This window comes from Dermacentor albipictus, chromosome 9 (assembly GCF_038994185.2).
Source record: "Dermacentor albipictus isolate Rhodes 1998 colony chromosome 9, USDA_Dalb.pri_finalv2, whole genome shotgun sequence".
NCBI classification, from domain to species: Eukaryota; Metazoa; Arthropoda; class Arachnida; order Ixodida; family Ixodidae; genus Dermacentor; species Dermacentor albipictus.
This window is the reverse complement of record NC_091829.1, coordinates 122,665,667-122,675,272: the sequence shown is the minus strand read 5'-3', so window position 1 is coordinate 122,675,272 and position 9,606 is coordinate 122,665,667. Positions and strand designations below refer to the sequence as shown.

Below are 9,606 nucleotides of genomic sequence, written 5' to 3'. Positions count from 1 at the left end.
TCGTTTGTCATTTGTTTCTCGGTCATGCCAGAGTTCTTCAAGTTGTGGGTGAGTCTATCAATAGTGAGCCGCTGATTGGCTTTGGATTGCTTGTCCCCAAGCAGATGCTTGCGGATGTTCCATTTTGCTCCGCTCCTCATTTGCCCGTCGACAGCATTGTATACTTTATCCCTCTGCTCCCGAGCGAGGGTTTGGCTATGGTTTTCTATTTTCTTATCAAGTTGTGCAATCTTTTTGCGTAGGCGTCTATTTAACTTTTGTGTTTTCCATTGTGCCTGTAGCGCGTTTTTGGCTTCTAGCAGGTGTGCTAATCTGCTGTCCACGCGCTCTACCTCTTTGTCCGTCTCTACTTCCTTTGTGGAAGCGGCAAGGTCTTCTCTGAGGCGAGCGAATGATTCCTCTAACGAGCGGTATTTAGTCTCGTCCTTCATTCTGTCAGCTCTAAAGAGGTCCCAATCCATTACTCTGAATTTTCTGAAAGGCGGTGATGAGACTCTTATCGCGAGGCTGCTGATGTAGTGATCACTGCTGAGAGTCTCTTGTAAATTTGTCCATACCAGTTCCTCCGCATTCCTACCCTTACAAAAATTTCTAGCAACTTTCAATAAACTTTTTTTAGACAATTGTTACTAGAACCTACCAACAGTCTATTGAATTTCTTTAGACCGTTTTCAAACTTCTTATGTACCTATATACCAACATCCTATCGACTATTGGCCACCGATATTCAATTGAAACCCTTTTTACAAACTTTCTTTAGACGATGAATGAACATCCTTTAGACACTAAAAGCAGGATTTACTTACCATTTTCATACTTCTTAGAAACATTTTAGTAACTTTCCGTTGACTTTCTGTTGCTCGATCTAGAAACATTTTAGTAACTTTCTGCCGACTTTCTGTTGCTCGATCTATAGAAACATTTTAGTAACTTTCTGCCGACATTCTGTTGCTCGATCTATAGAAACATTTTAGTAACTTCCTGCCGACTTTCTGTCGCTCGATCTAGAAACATTTAGTAACTTTCTGCTGACTTTCTGTTGCTAGATCTAGAAACATTTTAGTAACTTTCTGTTGCTCGATCTAGAAACATTTTAGTAACTTTCTGTTGCTTGATCTAGAAACATCCTAGCAACTTTCTATATAGCTCGACCTATGGAAAGGGCCTAGTTTCATTCTACCAATTTTCTGTTGCTCACCCTAGAAACATTCTAGCAACTATTTTAGTATGCTTTAAATGTGCTGGTGACATATAAGCAAATTTCTCCAGCATTTTGTTAATATTCTGGTGCTGTTCCAGTGTAACCTTCAACATGGGTAGCATATGTATATATAATATATGTATTTGTCTATGAACAAAGCACACCAATCTTTTTGAAAACTAGTATTTATTAAAAAGATTTCAATATCCACGCGCTAGCATGGATGACAATGTGTTTTTTATTTCGCCTGTTGTGGCATCAAAATGTCTTGCTGTGTAGCCTAAGGGTAGAGAAAAAGTAAAAAGAGTTAGTTTAGCCTTATATGTCTCAAGCTGTCAGTGTATATAGGCAGGACAGCACAAAGGAGTCATGCACAGGATTTTAAATTCAAATTACAAAATAAAGCAAACATGCTAGTTGACTGCACAGTCATACATACTCAGGATGGCATTCACACGTCTCGGATCTAAGGCCTCTTTTTGGGCGGCACCCTTGTGGGCGTTTGAACGCCGCCCAAAAAGAGACTTGTTCTCCAACTCTTCCGAGCTGAAGAGAACTTTGAGAAGACCCCGCGCAAATCTTGACCCCGAGTTCTTGGCATCTCGCCGCAATCTTGTCAGGGTAGACTCGTCCAGTAGAATGCCTTCCCCGAGGTCCACCTGAAAACGGAAAGCAAACATTAGTTCTGGTTTTTATGCTTTGTAACTAAAGCCATTTGTCTTTCCACTGCTATAATATTCGACAAATGATAATCTTATTTAGATGGTCTATTGTAAGTCATGCTATGATACAGTAACATAGGCGACTTTGCAACAACAGCTGTGCTTTATACTTATAGGTCTCAAACACTTCCAGTGAGTCAGGATGCAGTAGAAATGTGATGGCTTCATTCGGCATTCCTGTATCTAGCCTTTCCAGTTCACGTAAAACGTGAACAGTGTTTCATGTTTTGACTTTATTTTGTCACACCTCAGCAGCGAAATCCAGATATTATGTAAGCTTTGCCACCAACTCTTCTTTCATACTAATTAGCCGTTTTTCATTTGGGGCACTCTAACTCTTTGAGCCACATGCATTAAAATAAGAACCCTAATTGCTTATGTCTTTTGTCTCCCAATCATGCTCTGCTGCAGCAGATCGAACATTGGTCCTTACAGCATCAACATCAGAGGTAGCTCACCATGCTATAGTGGCTTACATGAGTATGGTGTCGGAAGTATATGCGAGATGGAATGCCAGGCTGAATGTATCTTACAGCCTTTGAAATAATGGTGTTCCACTTGGCTAGGTGCTACCAACTCATCTTTCGTTTTAATTAACCAGTTTTTCATTTGGGGCGCACTTCAACTCTTTCAGCCCCACAAGAACTTCTGCTCCTGGCTTAAGCCCATTTGTTCGTAGGTCTTCTGCTCTCCCAATCATGCATTGCTGCAGCAGATTGCGCATTGGTCCTTACAGCATCAACATCACACGCAGCTCACCATGCTAGTGGTTTGGATGAGTAAGGTGTCGGAAGGGTGTGCCAGATGGAGTGTCAGGCTGAAATTATCTTACAGCCTTTGAAATAATGGAGTTGAACTTGACTAGGTGATCATCATTCAGGATTATACAAGATTTCTGCAACATATTGCACTGCACCGGTTAGTACCAACAGCATTTCATCCACATATCAGTGTACTTGTTGCATGTGCAGCATCTACTTACAATCACGTCACAAATGTTCTAGGCTCGTGCAGACTAGCTAGTTCACATGGCACACTCAGGTGGTTGGCAACAGCCAAACTTGCACGTGTGTGTGTAGTACTGCTACGGGCAGATTAGCCTTACAAGTTGGCAATTGGCATGTCATAGAGCACATGCCATTTTCAGACAAGAATGCCTACATACAAAATAGGCCTGTGCGTTGGGTTGTTGAACCCCAATTTGACAAGTGCTTTGAGCACAAGGACTCAGCATATGCCTTGAAATACTAAGGAGAAACACTAAAGTATGACAGAACATGTTTGTCTCTCCATAGATGAAATAAGCAATTTGTACCATACGATGAAGCTTGTGAAACCAAAGGCAAGGTAAAGTGTGTGGCGATGCCACGAACTTTGTTTGCGGTTAGCCACATACACTGAGCTGTTGATCACTATAGGAGGGTTACATTGTCTTCAAAGAACAGTAGTCGACCTAGAAAAAACAGGACCCTTCGTTTGGAGAATAAGCAACCAAAACATGCAAAAATGAAGCAGAGCCTGGTATATTGCATGCTCTCTTTACCATGGCCATAATGAGGTGTGAAGTTCAGAACAAAGAAGTTTGGTTTCGTTTTCTTTAACCAAAGTTTTGCTGCCAAATAAATGAAGAAAATATTTTTGGAGGAATAAATTATATGACTAAGGTGTTTTAATGTTTCCATTTAGTGTCCATGTTGTGAGGGGGGCCAGGAGCTTCTGAAAGTCGTGTCGCTTGGTTCAAAAATGAAGTAGCTCCATTTTTTTCATGGAAGCAGAATTAACTGCACCTGCAATCAATGTAATGGAATTGTTGAAGTAGTACTAGTACTGCTGCACAGAACATGAACTGTTATATGTAAGAACTGTACAGTTGTGAAAACTAACCTAAAAGAAGCAAAGTAGCCATAAATCAGTTGCAGTAGGGATATTCGAAGTTTAGGACAACCAGAGCTACACTAACTGCCAATAAATGTGGTGACATCACTTAAGCGTTACACCCACCTTTAAAGGCAAACATGAAAGATCCTTCAAATAGTCTTTATTGTTAAAATGATTTTAGATTTAAGAAAATTGAAGTGATTCGCACTAGACTTAGCTGTGCGGGCTGCTCGGCTATAGAATATCCATCTTAATAGTGTCTTACAAATAGTATACTGCACTGTATTTTATAGATAACTTCTGAACAGGTCCTTATAACAAATTCTTCCTATTGAATTAGGTCATGGACAAATTTCAAGAAAATCTGCCAAATTCTATATTTTCTGGCTAGTACACTGTAGAGAAATGAGATGCGAAAGGCAGGGAGGCTAACTGGAAGACAGATATTCAGTTTGCTACCCTACACTGGGGAAGGAACAAAGGCAGACAGGAATTAAATGCGCATGGTGCATTACAAATGAAGGCTATGTGTATTTTACAAGAATGTTCCACATCAACAATTGCACTACACTTAAGAGTATACATGTGAGAGTTTGCGGTAGCTGCTCCATGCAGAAGGCTTTCCTAATAAATGAAAAGCAAGGTTTTGTGCATGTTCTACTAAATAGGAATAGCTCTGATAAGATAAATTGACAGAAGAAAGCTAATATATACTGTTTCTTGACTGTCGAAAAAAGAAATTGATTGACCTTTAAGCTTTTGCTATATCGTAATTGCCACGAGGCAATTACCTCCCAACAAGTCTGTCTGCCCCAAGAAATCACATCAGCTTCTTACTTTTGGTGCTGACATGACTGCGACGGGCTCGGCACCACCGGCACCACTTGTTTTATCAAGGATGTGTTTCAACCTCCTTACCATGCTTGAGGAGTCTGCAAAAAAGAAAACCACACTGTGAACAAATAAATTGTGTCTTGGGTGAAGGTGTACATGTTGATCTGTCTACTCCAGCCAATTCTTAACGTCATTCACTTGCTGGTGATGCTGTTCCTAGTGATTACTGCTGCAATGGCCCATTCTACCTCAACAATTTCCGACACTGGTTATTTACACAGTAGCGCAGGAGCATATGGACGAAAGAAATGGGACACAGTGCTAACTATCAACTGAGTGTTTACTGCATGAGAGCAGATATAATATCACTGCACAGAAAAGGAAGGGAGAAGAAAGACACAAACAAATCAACCCAGCAAGATGAACTCACACAGGCAGCTAATGTGACAAAAACATTTCTTTCTCCAATAAGGAGACTGATGGGCAACCAACACAATTCCTATTCCTAATCTCTGCAGCTTCTACTATTTCTCTGGTGAACTGGTCAGGTGTCTGGCCTGCGATTGAATGCGATAAAACAGTGGCTTGCATCTGCAGCGTGCGCAATGTCCGGCAAGGTTGCCAGATAGGGCTAGTTTCTCAACGCTGTTTGTGTGCTCACGTAATCGCTTGTTGATGCATCTACTTGTCTGTCCCACATACTCTTTGCCACAGCCCAAAGGGACGCAGTAAACCGCCCCTTCAACACAAGAAACAAATAGTTTTCGGCGGGTCTTGTTGCACCCACGTGGCTTGCGCGTATCCGCATTTACCCTCGTTCACAAACTAGACAGCTTTGAAGGAGCAGGGAAACCGATATCTACACCGAGACATTTCCTGAGCTTTTTCAAATTGTCGCTAATCTCATGTAGGTAGGGCAAGACGATAACTTTCTTTACTTGTGTCACCTGGTCAGTGGCATACTTATTAGCTCATGAATGTTCATAACCACAGCGTCTTACAAAGAGTATTCTACGTTCTATTTGACAGATTACTGCTGAACAAGTATTTAGAAGAAATGCTCTATATTGAATAGAGTTATGAAATTTCAATAACAGTAATTGCCAAATTCTATATCTTATTGCTTGTAGATTGAAAAAATTAAATGTACAGAATGCATAATGAAAGAAATTTATATGTACATTTACAGCAAGGTTCCACAATTACTTGCCCTATACTCAAAAGTATAATGTGCATGTAAATTTGCATTTTCTCGGCTAGATTGAAATTTGGCAGACATGCAACTGAAAAGAACTTTGCTTGAAGCAAATGGCAACTCGTGGCATCGAATGCTTTGACAGAGCACACAGCAATGATTAAGCACAACAGTCACTGCATGAACTCTAGTGCAAATGTCCAGGAAAGAAACTGGAAGCCACACCTGTACCTGTGAGGTCCTTAGAGATACAATCAACAGGACACACACTTATCGAAACGAAGGAACCCTCTCCGTGTTATGCACGATGCATGCGTCACATGCTAAAACCTACTAAGTAGTAGGGACCTCTACTTTTTTGCCTCATTGAGAATAAGGCTTTCGAATAGACGCCAAACTGTCTAGCTTTTAAAGTTTTATTTGATTAGTAGATGTCACTCTTTGTCATGTTCCACTGCGACCAGACAAGCTTCCATCAAACTCTCAATGATAGAACTTTTGTGCGAAAACATTAAGGTACTTTTTGCCTAAACCATGTATATGGGTAGCAGAACACATTTTTCTAGGTGCTCTAGAGTGCATTATTCGCAGTATGAAACCTCAATTTGATAAGAAGTGCAACAAATAATTGCACTCTCAAAAAGTAAATAGTTCAAAAATTAAGTGCAGAGCAGCTTGAGCTTGAAGCAAGCCTCCTTACGACATCTTGGTAAATCCGAGAGAAAGTAAAATCAATTCTTTGCATTACACATAAGTAATTGCAAAGAACAAGCTTTATCCCATGCCAAATGAAAAAGGGAAAAGAAATGGAGAAAAATTATGGCAATGTAACAGTGAATTGTCAGCATTGAGCTGTGCTGTCATGGTATGGTTTGCAACTACTGCATTGGGCTGGTTGTTATACGATTCAGCAGTTTCCTATGCCATATTACCAACTCAAATTTCTGTAATGTATAAAGGAGACCAGCTTCCAGCCTGAAACGAACCTGCACTTGGGACTCATTGTGAGCTTCTAACATTAAAAGGTTAATGATTTGTTACAAGTTTGAGGAATTGAACAGTCATACTGACTAGGAATTCAGCAGCTACCTAATAAAGCAAGAACACATTGTTTTATGCAAATGTATTTAGGAGGTGAAGTATGGCATGCAATACATAACTGTGACCGATTGGAGGGAAGAATATAGGCACACAGGCAATAGTGTGAGAATTTAACTCCATAAGACTGCATAATGAAAAGATAAAAATTATACACGTCTGGACCACCTCATGCAACTCAACGAGGCTCTTATAAAGGCAATTTGGCTAGATAGTTATAGAGTCTGTATAGAGTATATCACGCATAATTACTGAAGCCCCCCCCCATTTATATGCAACTCAGAGGAGGCTACTTTGGTAAGTTTATTAAACTGAGGGCACTCCAGATAACCAAAAGATAAAATTCAAGTGATCTGCTACTAGAAATTCCGTAAATGGCACATACAGTAAAATGACTGCATATTGCACAAACCTGTCCTACAACTCACAAGGTAGCGACAGTTTTATACGCACCTTTGTGAAAGCATGCAGATCAGGTGTTTTATCGTTGTGCTTCCCAGCTTTCAGCAGTGCAGCAGGTTCCTGCGGGGTGTAGGGATGCCCCCAGAATCCGCATAGCCTTCAAGAGTAAGAGATGATTGTTTATTGTACTGTGAAGGAGGAAATTTGTGATTTACCAATGTCATGTGGAATTGCAAAGAGTGCCTCACATAGCCAGCTGCATCAATCTATGTCTGGTTGTACAAATCTCTTTTCGTTATATCTCAGGAGGTTTACATTGCTATTTTGTAACAAGTGAAATTCCAGGAAGGAACGAAATCAGCAGCAACAACAGACTACTAGGATGATCATCAACAAAACTCGAATATATAGTAAAACACAGAGCATTGGATTAAGAAAAAAAAATATTGAGCAAATGAGAAGCATTCTGAAAGATAGGCCGCGATTTCGCAGCGATGCTATTGTTTTCGCTATTCGTTAGTGGTCTGACCGACGCCTCGGCCCTTGTTAGCCGGCCGTTAGCGGTGGGCGACAAGAGTGGCATAGAATCGAGCGGTAAGCATCGCTACAAAATCGCAGTACCTTATTACGCACTAGCCCTGACCTACGATTGCCCAGAGCTGACATTCAGTTCTTTACACACACACACACAAAAACATTATATATATATATATATATATATATATATATATATATATATATATATATATATATATATATATATATATATATATATATATATATATATATATATATATGTATGTATATATATATATATATATATATATATATATATATATATATATATATATATATATATATATATATATAAAGAAGGTCAGCGTCTCACTGAAATGTCTCGATTAAAAAGAAACCTTGTTATTGTATTATCGGCCGATATCTGCTCTGGATCATAAATTCGCGAAGGCACTCACGAACATAAATGATACAGGCAGGTTCTCGCGACGCAGACCGTCAAACCCAACTGCATACGTAAAAAAATCTTCATACAAGGCTATATCTGCTCAATCGTCGAACTTAGCTATCGTGTGCCAAAGCGCGAAGCCCATCACACATCGATGTATACATTACACATGTACTATAATTGCAGGAAAGCCGACATAACGAAAAATTTCTTGCCAGTAAACTACCGAGCAAACAGCAACATTCAGTGTTTTCTTAATTGTGTGCCTATTCAGTCATGGCAATCAAGGCGGGTAGCATATACTTCAGAGAAGAGTACTAGCACGCTGCAACATCAGACGAAGCTTTCGTGAAATTGCTAGCTAAATGAACACAGCAACATGAACAACCTGCGATCAGAAAATGCTCTGCTCTGGCTAGTTACAGGTCTCTCACTACATAAACCATAAGCTTCAAGAATGCGCGCAAGCGCCAAACTTGCTTACCTTTTCAAGACGTAGTCAGCAAACGCTCCTCACGTACCGCGGCACCGACGTTTTTCTGGCGCAAGCACTGTAGAATTTGCCATGAACTCCAGCTCCGCAAAATCACCATCTTCAACAAAGTCTTCCGTACACCATGATTCGAAGCCCCAGTACCAGACTTTTCACGAGAGCGCGGGCGGGCAGTTAACAAAGGAAGCTCGGACGGGGGCTGCAGTAGGACACTCACTGTCGACACTGGTGGATCGCACGAAACACACGGCGAACTAATGTCGTTACACGAGTCCGGAAGGTTTTGCGATGGTTGATGCACACGACAAGGTGCACATTTTGTCTAGGCACTTATAAAACATAATTCCACTACCGTTTCACAGCAATGGTCACATCGTTCAACTAACGTGGTCTGTGAGCCGAACAAATACTGCGGTAGCGCCACACTGCGGTTCTTTGAAAAATGTATCGTAAATTAGAAAATTGCGTGTTTTTTCCTAATAATAATTGGTAGAGACCATTTAACGAATTTGATGGGTTCAAAAGATGTGTAATTTGTAAAAGTATGCAGTTTGTGTTATGAAGTTTAAAAAAATGTATATAAGAAAAAAAAAACGAAGTGGATATTGCCTCCAAGATTCCCATCCGCTTTAGGCGCATGCGGCTTTCAAAAGCACTGCCTTTGAGATCAGATCAGGGCAGGCATTTAGGCCCCATTTGGTGGGGTTACAGTATCTGGGTAAGCTTGCCTATTTATAAAGCATATACACGGACTTAAGCCGAACCACGAGCGAACTTTAGTTGGCGAACACGAGCCTATCAGCGCGCCGTCCGTGCAGG

At 40.5% G+C, this 9,606-nt stretch overlaps 1 long non-coding RNA gene across 1 annotated transcript; it reads right to left on the bottom strand.

The window, feature by feature from the left end:
* Positions 1–1,370: 1,370 nt before the first annotated feature.
* On the bottom strand, positions 1,371–9,114 carry LOC135901491 (uncharacterized). Its single transcript, XR_011508791.1, has 5 exons — positions 8,779–9,114; positions 7,382–7,487; positions 4,639–4,733; positions 1,641–1,860; positions 1,371–1,481 (listed from the first exon to the last, which is right to left on the bottom strand). It is a non-coding gene; the product is annotated as an uncharacterized lncRNA (long non-coding RNA).
* Between the last annotated feature and the right edge of the window lie 492 nt (positions 9,115–9,606).